At 42.4% G+C, this 15,595-nt stretch overlaps 1 pseudogene; it reads left to right on the top strand.

Annotated features, from left to right (window-relative positions):
- The window catches only part of LOC123999321, a 61,963-nt pseudogene that overhangs the window by 8,751 nt on the left and 37,617 nt on the right, over positions 1 to 15,595 (top strand).

The raw sequence follows: 15,595 nt of genomic DNA, 5'->3' as shown, positions 1-15,595 counted from the left end.
GTGGAGACACCCATTGGCTGCACCGCATCGGATAGCGTCTTCCCAGTAAGCCATGTTTCCGTGAAGCAGAGAACTTTGCAGTCTCTGATGTCCCTCTGGAATGCCACCCTTGCTCGGATTTCGTCAACCTTGTTGTCAAGAGACTGGACATTGGCAAGAAGAATGCTGGGGAGTGGTGCGCGATGTGCCCTTTTTCGGAGTCTGACCAGAAGACCGCTACATTTCCCTCTTTTTCGGAGTCGTTTTCTTGGGTCGCTGCATGCGATCCATTCCGTTGTCCTGTTTGTAAGGCAGAACACAGGATCCGCGTTGCGGAAAACATATTCTTGGTCGTACTGATGGTGAGTTGACGCTGATCATATATTCAGTAATTCTTCTCGACTGTATGTAATGAAACCTAAGATGACCTGGGGTACTAATGTAAGAAATAACACGTAAAAAAAACAAAAAACTGCATAGTTTCCTAGGAACGCGAAGCGAGGCGGCCATCTCTGTCGGCGCCGGAAGTACAGTGCATGTACCTCAGGTGTTACTGTGCCTTTTAAGAATCACTGAGAGTAATAGTAACCACAATTATTTGAAGTGATTAAATTGAGCTTTTTAAGAGTACTTATGGTTTTCTCACTAAATCCTGCCTTTAGAAGGTCAGAAGATAAAACAACGTTGAGGTTGTACAAATTACTTTCGCCCTCTGTGTTTTTTGTTGTTATCAGTGCTGATGAAACTGCATAATTATTTCGTAGTGAAATTAATTCAGTTTTCCCAATGCCATATATCTAAACAGTTTAAAAAAACATTTTCCTTACAGAGAGATTCAGCTGTTAAGAAGATTGAGGCACAATAATATTATCCAGTTGGTCGAGGTTTTGTATAATGAGGAGAAGCAAAAGATATATCCTTTAAAAATGATGATTGTGTTTTTATTCTTTAGCAGGAGTCTATCTAAATCATAGTGATGTCTCATTAGTTGTACAAATCGTACTAACGAAGACTTCAAAGCACTGCATAAGATTTGTCCAAGCATTATAATGTGTGGATAGTGGGATATGCGAGTCTATTTTGCGGCTACTTTTCTCACAGTTAGGGAATTATTGTTTTCCCATGGAACAGTAGAGTAAGCTACGCAGATCAACTGTAAAGACAAGTGTGCAATGTCCTTCAAATGAGTTTCAATGCACCAATAGTAACTTTCACCGGAAATGTCATGTTGCTGTAATTTAGTGGTATGACCACACGAGGTCTCTGTTGTCCTGTTGGGGGAATACGGCAACATGACCCTCAGTATTAGATGGACTAACTAACTTCACAAGGCCTTTACCTTCTGCTCTCTTCCTCCCCCCAACTCACTCACTCTTTGATTCGAATAATCTCTGGCTTGTCCTTAGAAGTCTGCCGCTCTACACCACATAAAACACTCATTACCCTTTGTGTCGGACATTAAAAGGGTCTCCCCAATTGATTTAGTACAGTTTAGACCATGAATGATTCAGCCAATGTTCAGTCAAGTAAAAAAATAAATCCCAATTTACATTTTAGACCACGTAATTGTTGAGGTGAGAACATATTATAGGAAGTTATGACATGGTTTTCATTTTAGTTGCTGAGTCATACTAGCTAGATTGACTTAATGGAATGGCTCCGCTTTGTCTAGCGACACGTGTTTGTGTTTATAATTTAGTGTCAAGGGGTCTGTTCTTTTCATCTGCAGCATGCTCTGTTGGAACATTGTGGCTCACAGGTCACTTTGCATTGCGGCTGTAAAAGAGCAGTGATGAAAAACGTGACTGAGTTATTTGTCTGGAACACAAATCTGTTAAGGGCGTGAGAGCTCTGGCTTCTGCTTCTAAAAAAACTCTGAGAATAGTTGCAAAAAAGTTTCTAAAAGCAACACGGAACCATATGTTTTTGTTACCTGTCTTTTTGCACAGAGCCAGAAGTGTGAATACGTAGAATTCTACCTTTAAAAACACAAATAATTTGCCTCTCAAAAATGTTCTTTCCGCCCGCCCGGCCACCCCCTGTCTGAAAGCCCATGGCTCCTACGTCAGATGGGCCCAGCAGTGGTGAGTGCTCCTTCAGCCCCGTCTGACTGCAGCCCAGCTGCATCATCTATTCATTCAATTTACTCCTAATGTGTGTTACTGATTGAACCGGCAATGAGGGCAGCCCCCCTCTCCCTTCCCTTTTCCTCTCTCCCGCTCCTTCCTGTGCCTTTCTCACCGGTCATGTGAAGTCCCTCCAGCGGTTAGTTAATGGGGGTTCTAATATGGGTGTGAAGCGCATACTGTGGGCTGACTGGGCCCCCCCTTCCCCCTCCTTGGGAGAGAGGAACACTGACGCAGTCGTGACTAACTGCCTCCTACTGTCATAGACCTGCCTGTTTACCCAACCAACCAGCCCTCCCCAATCCAACAGGATGGAAATATCCCCACCTTTCATGTCTCTCTCCTCCCTGCTCTTCTTCCTCTCTGGCTGGGGCTGCTGGTTAGATAAGTGCCTTCTATAAGTGACCCTGAGAACTGTGAATACAGAATTTAGTATTGTTTTGACATTCAATTTCACAATCCATTTGTACACTTTCATTGTCTCATCTTCGGTCCATTCAGGAAGATCAATTTATTCTTAGGGACAAATTGTATTTTTCCAGAGTTATCTTGGATTGATGATATTTTGTGTGTCTAGCTAGTTTGATGGATTAGTAACTAGTCAGTCAACCACATATTGATCAGTAATGTAGACAGTATTCAAGGTCATTTGTGTTGAATTAATACAAATCCTTTGGTGATGAAAATATAGCACTTTCGTTTTGATACCTTGTTAGGTTACCAGTATGAAACAATTGCCACCTTGTCTCTTTTCCTTGACTCTGCTTATGTATATGGTGATGGAAAATTGTGTATGTGGAATGCAGGAGATGTTGGACAGTGTTGATGAGAAAAGGTTTCTAGTTTTTCAAGCTCATGGGTATGTTTATCTTTCATCTCAATTCAATAATTGTAGATATGTGGCTTGAAGATATCTGACCAAACACCGAAGTTAATACAGACACAGTTGAAGACAGAAGTTTACATACACTTAGGTTGGAGTCATTAAAACTCCACAAATTTGTTGTTAACAAGTCGGTTAGGACATCAGACAGATTATTTCACTTATAATTCACTGTATCACAATTCCAGTGGGTCAGAAGTTTACATACACTAAGTTGACTGTGCATTTAAACAGCTTTGAAAATTCCAGAAAATAATGTCATGGCTTTAGAAGCTTCTGATAGGCTAATTGACATAATGTGAGTCAATTGGAGGTGTACGTTTGGATGTATTTCAAGGCCTACCTTCACACTCAGTGCTCCTTTGCTGACATCATGGGGAAATCAGCCAAGACCTCAGAAAAAAATTGTAGACCACAGGTCCTTGGGAGCAATTTCCAAATGCCTGAAGTTACCACGTTCATCTGTACATGGAATAGCACGCAAGTACAAACACCATGGGACCACGCAGCCATCATACCGCTCAAGAAGGAGACGTGTTCTGTCTCCTAGAGATGAACGTACTTTAGTGCAAAAAGTGCAAATCAATCCCAGAACAACAGCAGAGGACCTTGTGAAGATGCTGGAGGAAACGGGTACAGAAGTATCTATATCCACAGTAAAAATTAGTCCTATATCAACATAACCTGTAAGGTCACTCAGCAAGGAAGAAGCCGCTTCTCCAAAACCACCATAAAAAAAGCCAGACTACAGTTTGCAACTGCACATGGGGACGAAGATTGTACTTTTTGGAGAAATGTCCTCTGGTCTGATGAAACAAAAATATAACTTTTTGGCCATAATGACCATAGTTATGTTCGGAGGAAAAAGGCGAAGGCTTGCAAGCCGAAGAACACCGTCCCAACAGTGAAGCACGGGGGTGGCAGCATTATGTTGTGGGGGTGCTTTTCTGCAGGAGGGACTGGTGCACTTCACAAAATAGATGGCATCATGAGGAGGATAAATTATGTGGATATATTGAAGCAACATCTCAAGACATCAGTCAGGAAGTTAAAGCTTGGTCGCAAATGGGTCTTCCAAATGGACAATTTTATTATTTTTAATTTGTATTTATTTTACCTTTATTTAACTAGGCAAGTCAGTTAAGAACAAATTCTTATTTTCAATGACGGCCTAGGAACAGTGGGTTAACTGCCTGTTCAGAGGCCGCCAGCATACTTCCAAAATTGTGGCAAAATGGCTTAAGGAAAAATAGGTCAAGGTATTGGAGTGGCCATCACAAAGCCCTGACCTCAATCCTATAGAAAATTTGTGGGCAGAACTGAAAAAGTGTGTGCGAGCAAGGAGGCCTACAAACCTGACTCAGTTACACCAGCTCTGTCAGGATGAATAGGCCAAAATTCACCCAATTTATTGTGGGAAGCTTGTGGAAGGCTACCCAAAACGTTTGACCCAAGTTAAACAATTTAAAGGCATTGCTACCAAATACTAATTGAGTGTATGTAAACTTCTGACCCACTAGGAATATGATGAAAGAAATAAAAGCTGAAATTAATCATTCTCTCTACTAGTATTCTGACATTTCACATTCTTAAAATAAAGCGGTGATCCTAACTAACCTAAAACATTATTTTTACTTGGATTAAATGTCAGGAATTGTGAAAACTGAGGTTAAATGTATTTGGCTAAGATGTATGTGAACTTCTGACTTCAACTGTATACATTTCTCTTTTTACCCAGGTACTTTTGTCAGCTGCTAGATGGCTTGGAAGTTTTGCACGGCCAGGGAATAGTTCATAAAGATATTAAACCAGGGAATCTACTGCTGACGACGGACGGTGCACTAAAGATCTCTGACCTGGGTGTAGTAGAGGTAATTATATTCTCTAATAGTTTTTGATGTCAACTTTATTGCATTTCAATTTGGGCATAGTTCAACATCAGTGGGCTACATTTGCAAACCCCAAAACAAGAGACTTGCCCAAGAAAAGCTCTGGGCCCTTCTGATGATGTCTGTGTCCCCCTGGTGTTCTCCCTCTCAGGCGCTGCACCCGTTTACGGAGGATGACACATGTTGTACGAGCCAGGGCTCTCCTGCCTTCCAGCCCCCAGAGATTGCCAATGGCCTGGACACTTTCTCAGGGTTCAAAGTGGACATCTGGTCTGCTGGTGTCACACTGTGAGTGGCCACTCGCAGATTAATGGTTTCAGATGGCATATTTATTTCATGCCTGATTTGAATTTGAATTTTATTTTTGGAATATATTGAATTTTTCCTTTCAGATATAACATAACAACCAGCCTGTAACCTTTTGAAGGGGATAACATATATAAGCTGTTTGAGAACATTTGAAAGGGACACTACAGTGTTCCAGAGGAGTGTGGCCCTCTGCTCTATGGCCTGCTAAGAGGTAAGAGTCTAGACTGACTAACACTACTGCTGGCACTCCCGATATTCTATTTCATGGTATTAAACCTTATTAGAGATGAAAGCATTAGTTGCAGTAGTAAGAGTATTACAAGAAGGGTATGACCACAGAATTATAGATTTTCCTCTTTATTGGACTTAATTCATCCACTCAAATGTACTTTATAGTAAGTGGCAGTGATTCAATCTTGGAGGTTTTTCTTTAGGAGCTGTAGATGGCACTGTGGTGATTTTACATTAGCACAACAATTATCATTTTGATGTATCATGAATATGCAGTTGATAGAAAATGCATTTCTAAGGTAAAGATGGGTTTAATTGACACCCTTTTTTCCTTGATGGAAATGGTCATTATGCACAATTGTCTTTTTCATTGTTTTCAAGAAGCCCTGATTTGAACACAGCACAAAAATAAGGAAATAATGAATGGAATAAATGCATCTCATCAAATGGTTACAAAGCCGTCAATAATTTATTTTGTATTTTTCTTCCAGGAATGCTTGAGTATGACCCTGAGAAGAGGTTCTCAATACAACACATTAGACTACACAAGTAAGTCATCGTACTCCCTTTGTCTTTGAAGTAGAATATGTGCTGAAGAGAGTGCTAGAAGTAATTGAAATTGAAAAGGAGATGAACTGGGGAAAACAGCAGTCCGGTGATGAGCGGTGTCCAATCTATTTATTTTCAACACACGAGGATGAATGTAATATGCATCTCTTATGTGATAGATTTGTTGTCATTTGCATCTGAGCTCCGCTGAATGCCAATTTGTCTCATTTTGATAATGGTGGGTAACAGGGGACTGGAGGAGAAAGAATAAAATGCACCTCCTCACTCTATCATTTGCAGCTCTTATGGGAGGCCCATTGTGTTGGAACAGGCTTTTATGATCATTTAGCGCATATCTGTTTGTTTTCTGTCTCTTTTATATGCATGTGTGTGTGCGCTTGAGCAAGCCTTCAGCTCAGTGTGGAGGCGGACTCCTGTCCGGTGGTAAAGAGGAGCTACAGAAGGTCAACAACCTTCCCCTCTCTGAATCTCAGTCACGACATGCTGCTGCTTACAGATTCACATATTCATCTCTTTTCATGATGTTGACCTTACTTTTCTTTGGCCTTGCCCAAGGAATGCACTTTCTAGTCTGGAACACCAAGTAGACAAAAGTTTGGCAAATTTATTAGGCTTTACTGTGATGTTGTGGGGACAAATGGGGAATGACGTGGTGTTAATTTACACACCAAAATGAAATATTCACATTTGCTAGTTAGCACAAATGCTGTAGTTTGTTATAGCCAATTCATCTTCCAATCTTTTGTACGCCTCTATCTAACATCAGAGAACTCATGTGGTAGTATTTGTTGGGAAGTGACGCACACACACACACACACACACACACACACACACACACACACACACACACACACACACACACACACACACACACACACACACACACACACACACACACACACACACACACACACACACACACACACACACACACACACACACACACACACACACACACACACACACACACACACACACATATTCTTCAAAGTAGCCACCCTTTGCCTTGATGACAGCTTTGCACACTTTTGGCATTCTCTCCAGATTCATGAGGTAGTCACCTGGAATGCATTTCAATTAACCTCTTCAGTCTACCCTCTACTTTTTCGAACATTCTGTTAAAAATCGCGCAACATTTCAGCGCCCTGCTACTCATGCCAGGAATATAGTATATGCATATGATTAGTATGTGTGGATAGAAAACACTCAGACGCTTATAAAACTGGTTAAATCACGGCTGTGACTTTAACAGAGCGTGAGTTTCATCGAATAGCGCAGGAAAACCTGATCACTGAAAATGGATATAAATAACCTTGCGCTTACTTACAGGAATTGTTCAAAGTGAACCGAATTACATGAGACCGAGGTTTCAGCGCCTACAGCTACCACACGTTGTCTAGAGTCTTGTCATTTGATTCAGCTTTGATTCTTGGTCTAACCGGTTCAAGGGAATCGATTCCCTCCGGTCTCCGACCGGATGTTTTGGTCGAGATCTCTCCGGCCATGTTTTTTTCCAGACACACTCAGAAAAATATATAGAAGTTACATCGCCTCCTGATGAATTTTATCGCTTATTAACGTGTACTAATACCTAAAGTTGCATTACAAAAGTATTTCAAAGTGTTTTGTGAAAGTATATCGTCGACTTTTTGAATTTTAAAAAATGACGTTATGTTATGAAACGCTATTTTTTTCTGTTTATCACACAGTCTACATAGAACGATATTTAGGCTATATATGGACCGATTTAATCGAGAAAAAAAAGACCCAATAGTGATTATGGGACATCTAGGAGTGCCAACAAAGAAGATGGTCAAAGGTAATGAATGTTTTATATTTTATTGTGCGGTTTGTGTAGCGCCGAATAAGCTAATTATTTTGTTTACGTCCCCTGCGGGTCTTTTGTGGTGTTACATGCAATCAGATAATAGCTTCTCATGCTTTCGCCGAAAAGCATTTTAAAAATCTGACTTGTTGCCTGGATTCACAACGAGTGTAGCTTTAATTCAATACCCTGCATGTGTATTTTAATGAACGTTTGAGTTTTAACTAATACTATTAGCATTTAGCGTAGTGCATTTGCATTTGCATTTCCAGAGCTCTAGATGGGATGCCTGTGTGCCAGGTAGGTGTGCATTGTTAAGTTAATTTGTGGAATTTATTTTCCTTCGTATTGCGTTTGAGCTAATTAGTTGTGTTGGTAGGGGTGGTATACAGAAGATAGCCCTATTTGGTAAAAGACCAAGTCTATATTATAGCAAGAACAGCTCAAATAAGCAAATAAAAATGACACTCCATTATTACTTAAAAACATGAAGGTAAATCAATCTGGAAAATTTCGAGAACTCTGAAAGTTTCTTCAAGTGCAGTCGCAAAAACCATCAAGAGCTATGATGAAACTGGCTCTCATGAGGACCACCACAGGAAAGGAAGACCAAGAGTTACCTCTGCTGCAGAGGATAAGTTCATTAAAGTTAATTGCAACCAAAATAAATGCTTCACAGAGTTCAAGTAACAGACACATCTCAACAACAACTGTTCAGGGGAAATTGTGTGAGTCAGGCCTTCATGGTCGGATTGCTGCAAAGACACCACTACTAAATGACACCAATAAGAAGAAGCGACTTGCTTGGGCCAAGAAACACGAGCAATAGACATTAGACCGGTGTAAATCTGTCCTTTGGTCTGTTGAGTCTACATTTGAGATTTTTGGTTGCAACCGCCATGTCTTTGTGAGATGCAGAGTAGGTGAACGGAGCTCCGCATGTGTGGTTCCCACCGTGAAGCATGGAGAAGGAGGTGTCACGAATCCCGCTTCCTGAGTCTGTGTTTGCCTGTGTTTCTGTCCTGGAGTGTGTTTCCGGTGTCCTGGAACGCACCCTGTCTGGTTTCCGGGCGAATTAGCTTGTTGGGAGATCGATGTTCACCCGCACCTGTATCCCATCAGTAATCTGCACACCTGTCCTGATCATCACCTCTCCCCTTCAAAAGCTCTGACCTGACATCCATTCCCTGCCGGATCGTGAAACCTAATTACAGCCTATCTGGTGAAACTACACAGAGACAGGAACAATCACCCACGAAATACAAAGCGAAACCAGGCTACCTAAATACGGTTCCCAATCAGAGACAACGAGAATCACCTGACTCTGATTGAGAACCGCCTCAGGCAGCCAAGACTATACAACACCCCTACTAAGCCGCAATCCCAAATACTACAAACCCCAATACGAAAATACAATAAACCCATGTCACACCCTGGCCTGAACAAATAATTAAAGAAAACACAAAATACTAAGACCAAGGCGTGACAGTTTTTGTTTTGTTTTATTGTTTTGTACGTCTTTCTTGCCTTTAACTTACCGCCGTTTGTTTTGTCTACAGCCATTCACCCGGAACCCATAACCCATCCCTGTCTGCTCATCGCCAGTGTGTTGTTATCCATTGGATCTGCCTATCCACTCCCACCACTCCCAGCTCAGTTGGTAGAGCATGGTGCTTGTAACGCCAGGGTAGTGGGTTCGATCCCCGGGACCACCCATACGTAGAATGTATGCACACATGACTGTAAGTCGCTTTGGATAAAAGCGTCTGCTAAATGGCATATATTATTATATTATATATTATCAACCCACCTCCGCTGCCCGCTCCTCCACCCGGAACTATCTACCTCCACGTTCTCATTGATTAATAAATACTCACCATCTTTATACTCACCTTGTCCTGGTCTGCTTCTGGGTCCAATTCTGGTAAACCCTGACAGGAGGTGTAATGGCATGGGGTGCTTTGCACAATCACTTGACCTCAACCCAATTGAGATGGTTTAGGATGAGTTGGACCGCAGAGTGAAGGAAAAGCAGCCAGCAAGTGCTCAGCATATGTGGGATCGCATTCCAGGTGAAGCTGGTTGAGAGAATGCCAAGAGTGTGCAAGTGGCTAATTTGAAGAATCTCAAATATAAAATTAATTTTGATTTTTTTTGTTGGTTACTACATGATTCCATGTGTTATTTCATAGTTTTGATGTCTTCACTATCATTCTACAATGCTGAAAAAAGTCAAAATAAAAACCCTTGAATGAGTAGGTGTGTCCAAACTTTTGACCGTGTGTGTGTGTTTGTGTGTGTGTGTAATAGAGGTCGACCGATTAATCAGAATGGCCGATAAATTAGGTAATTGTGGACGCCAATTTTTATTTTTTATTTATATTTTTTTTACAGGCAAGTCAGATTCTTATTTTCAATGACGGCCTAGGAACGGTGGGTTAACTGCCTTGTCAGCTCAGGGATTCAATCTTGCAACCTTACGGTTAACTAGTCCAACACTCTAACCACCTGCCTCATTAGGAGCCCACCTGTTACGCGAATGCAGTAAGAAGCCAAGGTAAGTTGCTAGCTAGCATTAAACTTAATCAATCATAATCACTAGTTATAACTACACATGGTTGATGATATTACTAGTTACTAGCGTGTCCTGCGTTGCATATAATCAATGCAGTGCGCATTCTCAAAAAAGGACTGTCGTTGCTCCAACATGTACCTAACCATAAACATCAATGCCTTTCTTAAAATCAATACACAGAAGTATATATTTTTAAACGTGCATATTTAGCTAAAAGAAATCCAGGTTAGCAGGCAATATTTACTAGGTGAAATTGTGTCACTTCTCTTGCGTTCATTGCACGCAGAGTCAGGGTAATGCAACAGTTTGGGCCGCCTGGCTCATTGCGAACTAATTTGCCAGAATTTTACGTAATTATGACATAACATTGAAGGTTATGCAATGTAACAGGAATATTTAGACTGATGGATGCCACCCGTTAGATAAAATACGGAACGGTTCCGTATTTCACTGAAAGAATAAATGTTTTGTTTTCGAGATGATAGTTTTTGGATTTGACCATATTAATGACCTAAGGCCTGTATTTCTGTGTGTTATTATGTTATAATTAAGTCTATGATTTGATAGAGCAGTCTGAATGAGCGATGGTGGGCACCAGCAGGCTCATAAGGATTCATTCAAACAGCACTTTCGTGCGTTTTGTCAGCAGCTCTGCTGTTCATGATTTCAAGCCTATCAACTCCCGAGATTAGGTTGGTGTAACAATGTGATGTGAAATGGCTAGCTAGTTAGCGGTGTGCGCGCTAATAGCGTTTCAAACGTCACTCACTCTGAGACTTGGAGTAGAGACTTGCTCTGCATGGGTTACTGTCACTACACCTGGAGTGGTGGGTGCGGAGTCAAACGCAGAGAGCAGAGGATACTGGGGAAGCCAGACTTTATTTCAGTTTCCAATGCTAACCCCCAAAACAACAGGTGAAATAATCACAAAAATGTCCAACCCAACACAGGGCACAAACGGACAGGAACACTACACACACAACCTGACTAACAGAAAACAAGCCCGCACAAAAACAGGCGGGCCTAACAGGCCCTAATAGTCCTGAATCAAAAACAAAATAAGAGACAGGTGCAACCAATAAGATAAAACAAACAGAAAAGGAAAAGGGGGTGGCAGCTAGTAGACCGGCGATGCCGAGCTCTGCCCGAACAGGCAGGGGAGCCACCTTTGGTGGGAGTTGTGACAGTAACGCTGCTTCGAGGGTGGCTGTTGTCGATGTGTTCCTGGTTCGAGCCCATTTAGGAGCGAGGAGAAGGGCGGAAACTATACTGTTACACTGGCAATACTAAAGTGCCTATAAGAACATCCAATAGTCAAAGGTATATGAAATACAAGTGGTATAGAGAGAAATATAATTTTTGCCTATTTATCGCTGCCCCTCTCTCTCCTAACTTTCCAGTCTTTTTTTACAGCCCTTAAAGACTCTTGACTACATGAGCTGTTGCTTTGGCGAATGTCGGCTGCAGTTACCATGGCAACAAATGACTGAAGCATATCTGTGTGCTGGTGTGATGATAGACCACTGAAAGAGAATAGAGAGGGAGGGGCCGTGGGCGTCTCGAAACTGCTTTAAAATCATATTTCATTTTGGCTCACTGTATTGGGTGCTAAAAGGAATTAGAAAAAAATGATGAAAACCGGCAGATTCTTGTAGAGTGTAGGCACACACACACTTGTAATGAACTACACTAGCGTTCAAAAGTTTGGGGTCACTTAGAAATGTCCTTGTTTGTTACAATAATTTTTTGTCCATTAAAATAACATCAAATTGATCAGAAATGCAGTGTAGACATTAATGTTGTAAATTACTATTGTTTCTGAAAACAGCATTTTCATTTTCTTTTTAATGGAATATCTATATAGGAGTACAGAGGCGCATTATCAGCAACCATCACTCCTGTGGCACGTTGTGTTAGATTATCCAAGTTTATCATTGTAAAAGGCTAATTGATCATTAGAAAACCATTTCGCAATTATGTTAGCACAGCCGAAAACTGTTGTGTGTCGCGTTGGCATGAAGGATCGGGAGACAGAAGCAGGAATGCGTTTTAAAATTTTTATTACACCCAAAATGACGGCGTGCCGTGTAAAGGCACGGGGACAAAGACCAAACAAACATGTTCACAAAATACAGGGTTGAAACCCAAACAAAAGAGCGAGGAGTACCTCGAATAAATAACACATGCACACGATGATTAACTCATGGGATGAGACCTGTAATCATCTGTGCAATCCACAAGGGCACGAAAGCCCAAAACGCACAGGACAGGTACTCACACGCACAAACAGACATTGTAACAATAATCGACAGCACCATGGTGAACAAAGGGCACATACAGTGGGGAGAACAAGTATTTGATACACTGCCGATTATGCAGGTTTTCCTACTTACAAAGCATGTAGAGGCCTGTCATTTTTATCATGTGTACACTTCAACTGTGAGAGACAGAATCTAAAACAAAAATCCAGAAAAACACATTGTATGAATTTTACGTAATTAATTTTTATTTTATTGCATGACATAAGTATTTGATCACCTACCAACCAGTAAGAATTCCAGCTCTTACAGAGTTAGTTTAGTTTTTCTTTAAGAATCCCTCCTGTTCTCCACTAATTACCTGTATTAACTGCACATGTTTGAACTCGTTACCTGTATAAAAGACACCTGTCCACACACTCAATCAAACAGACTCCAACCTCTCCTCAATGGCCAAGACCAGGGAGCTGTGTAAGGACATCAGGGATAAAATTGTAGACCTGCACAAGGCTGGGATGGGCTACAGGACAATAGGCAAGCAGCTTGGTGAGAAGGCAACAACTGTTGGCGCAATTATTAGAAAATGGAAGAAGTTCAAGATGACGGTCAATCACCTTCGGTCCGGGGCTCCATGCAAGATCTCACCTCGTGGGGCATCAAATATCATGAGGAAGGTGAGGGATCAGCCCAGAACTACACGGCAGGACCTGGTCAATGACCTGAAGAGAGCTGGGACCACAGTCTCAAAGAAACCCATTAGTAACACACTACGCCGTCATGGATTAAAATCCTGCAGCGCACGCAAGGTCCACCTGCTCAAGCCAGTGCATGTCCAGGCCCGTCTAAAGTTTGCCAATGACCATCTGGATGATCCAGAGGAGGAATGGGAGGTCATGTGGTCTGATGAGACAAAAATAGAGCTCTTTGGTCTAAACTCCACTCGCCGTGTTTGGAGGAAGAAGAAGGATTAGTACAACCACAAGAACACCATCCCAACCGTGAAGCATGGAGATGGAAACATCATTCTTTGGGGATGCTTTTCTGCAAAGGGGACAGGACGACTGCACCGTATTGAGGGGAGGATGGATGGGGCCATATATTGCGAGATCTTGGCCAACAACCTCCTTCCCTCAGTAAGAGCATTGAAGATGGGTCGTGGCTGGGTCTTCCAGCATGACAATGACCCGAAACACACAGCCAGGGCAACTAAGGAGTGGCTCCGTAAGAAGCATCTCAAGGTCCTGGAGTGGCCTAGCCAGTCTTGTGTATTTGATTACAGGCTCAAAATGGCCAGAAACAAATAACTTTCTTCTGAAACCTCTCAGTCTATTCTTGTTCTGAGAAATGAAGGCTATTCCATGTCAGAAATGACCAAGAAAGTGAAGATCTGGTACAGTGCTGTATACTACTCCCTTCACAGAACAGCACAAACTGGCCAGAATAGAAACCAGAATAGAAAGAGTGGGAGGCCCCGGTGCACAACTGAGCAAGAGGACAAGTACATTAGAGTGTCTAGTTTGAGAAACAGATGCCTCACAAGTCCTCAGCTTCAATAAATAGTACCTGCAAAATACCAGTCTCAATGTGAACAATGAAGAGGCGACTCCGGGATGATGGCCTTCTAGGCAGAGTTCCTCTATCCAGTGTCTGTGTTCTTTTGCCCATCTTAATCTTTTAATTTTATTGGCCCGAGAATTGAACCCTGTGGCACCCCATAGAGACTGCCAGAGGTCCGTACAACAGGCCCTCTGATTTGACATACTGAACTCTATCTGAGAAGTAGTTGGTGAACCAGGCAAGGCAGTCATTAGAGAAACCAAGGCTTTTGAGTCTGCCGATAAGAATGCGGTGATTGACAGAGTCGAAAGCCTTGGCCAGGTCGATGAAGATGGCTGCACAGTATTGTCTTTTAGCGATGGTGGTTATGATATCGTTTAGGACCTTGAGCCTGGCTGATGTGCATCCATGACCAGCTTGGAAACCAGATTGCATAGCAGAGAAGGTACGGTGGGATTCGAAATAGACAGTGATCTGTTTGTTAACTTGGCTTTTGGAGACTTTAGAAAGACAGGGTAGGATAGATATAGGTCTGTTGCAGTTTGGGTCAAGAGTGTCTCACCCTTTGAAGAGGGGGATCACCGCGACAGCTTTCCAATCTTTATGGATCTCAGACGATACGAAAGAAAGGTTTAACAGGCTAGTAATAAGGGCTGTAACAATTGCGGCGGATAATTTTAAGAAAGAGAGAGACCAGATTGTCTAGCCCGGGCTGATTTGTAGGGGTCTAGGTTTTGCAACTCATTCAGAACATCAGCTATCTGGATTTGGGTGAAGGAGAAATGGGGGGGGGGACTTGGGCAAGTTGCTATGGGGAGTGCAGAGCTGTTGACCGGGGTAGGGGTATTTATGCTGCAGTAGTTTGTGTCAGGGGGCTAGGGTCAGTGTGTTATATCTGGAGTACTTCTCCTGTCCTATTCGGTGTCCTGTGTGAATCTAAGTGTGCGTTCTCTAATTCTCTCCTTCTTTCTTTCTCTCTCTCGGAGGACCTGAGCCCTAGGACCATGCCCCAGGACTACCTGACATGATGACTCCTTGCTTTCCCCAGTCCACCTGGCCATGCTGCTGCTCCAGTTTCAACTGACCTGAGCCCTAGGACCATGCCCCAGGACTACCTGACATGATGACTCCTTGCTGTCCCCAGTCCACCTGACCATGCTGCTGCTCCAGTTTCAACTGTTCTGCCTTACTATTATTCGACCATGCTGGTTATTTATGAACATTTGAACATCTTGGCTATGTTCTGTTATAATCTCCACCCGGCACAGCCAGAAGAGGACTGGCCACCCCACATATGCTCTCTCTAATTCTCTCTTTCTTTCTCTCTCTCGGAGGACCTGAGCCCTAGGACCGTGCCCCAGGACTACCTGACATGATGACTCCTTGCTGTCCC

Source organism: Oncorhynchus gorbuscha, linkage group LG02 (genome assembly GCF_021184085.1).
Source record: "Oncorhynchus gorbuscha isolate QuinsamMale2020 ecotype Even-year linkage group LG02, OgorEven_v1.0, whole genome shotgun sequence".
NCBI lineage: Eukaryota > Metazoa > Chordata > Actinopteri > Salmoniformes > Salmonidae > Oncorhynchus > Oncorhynchus gorbuscha.
The sequence above is the reverse complement of the archived record's forward strand: the minus strand, read 5'-3'. Positions and strand labels throughout refer to the sequence as shown.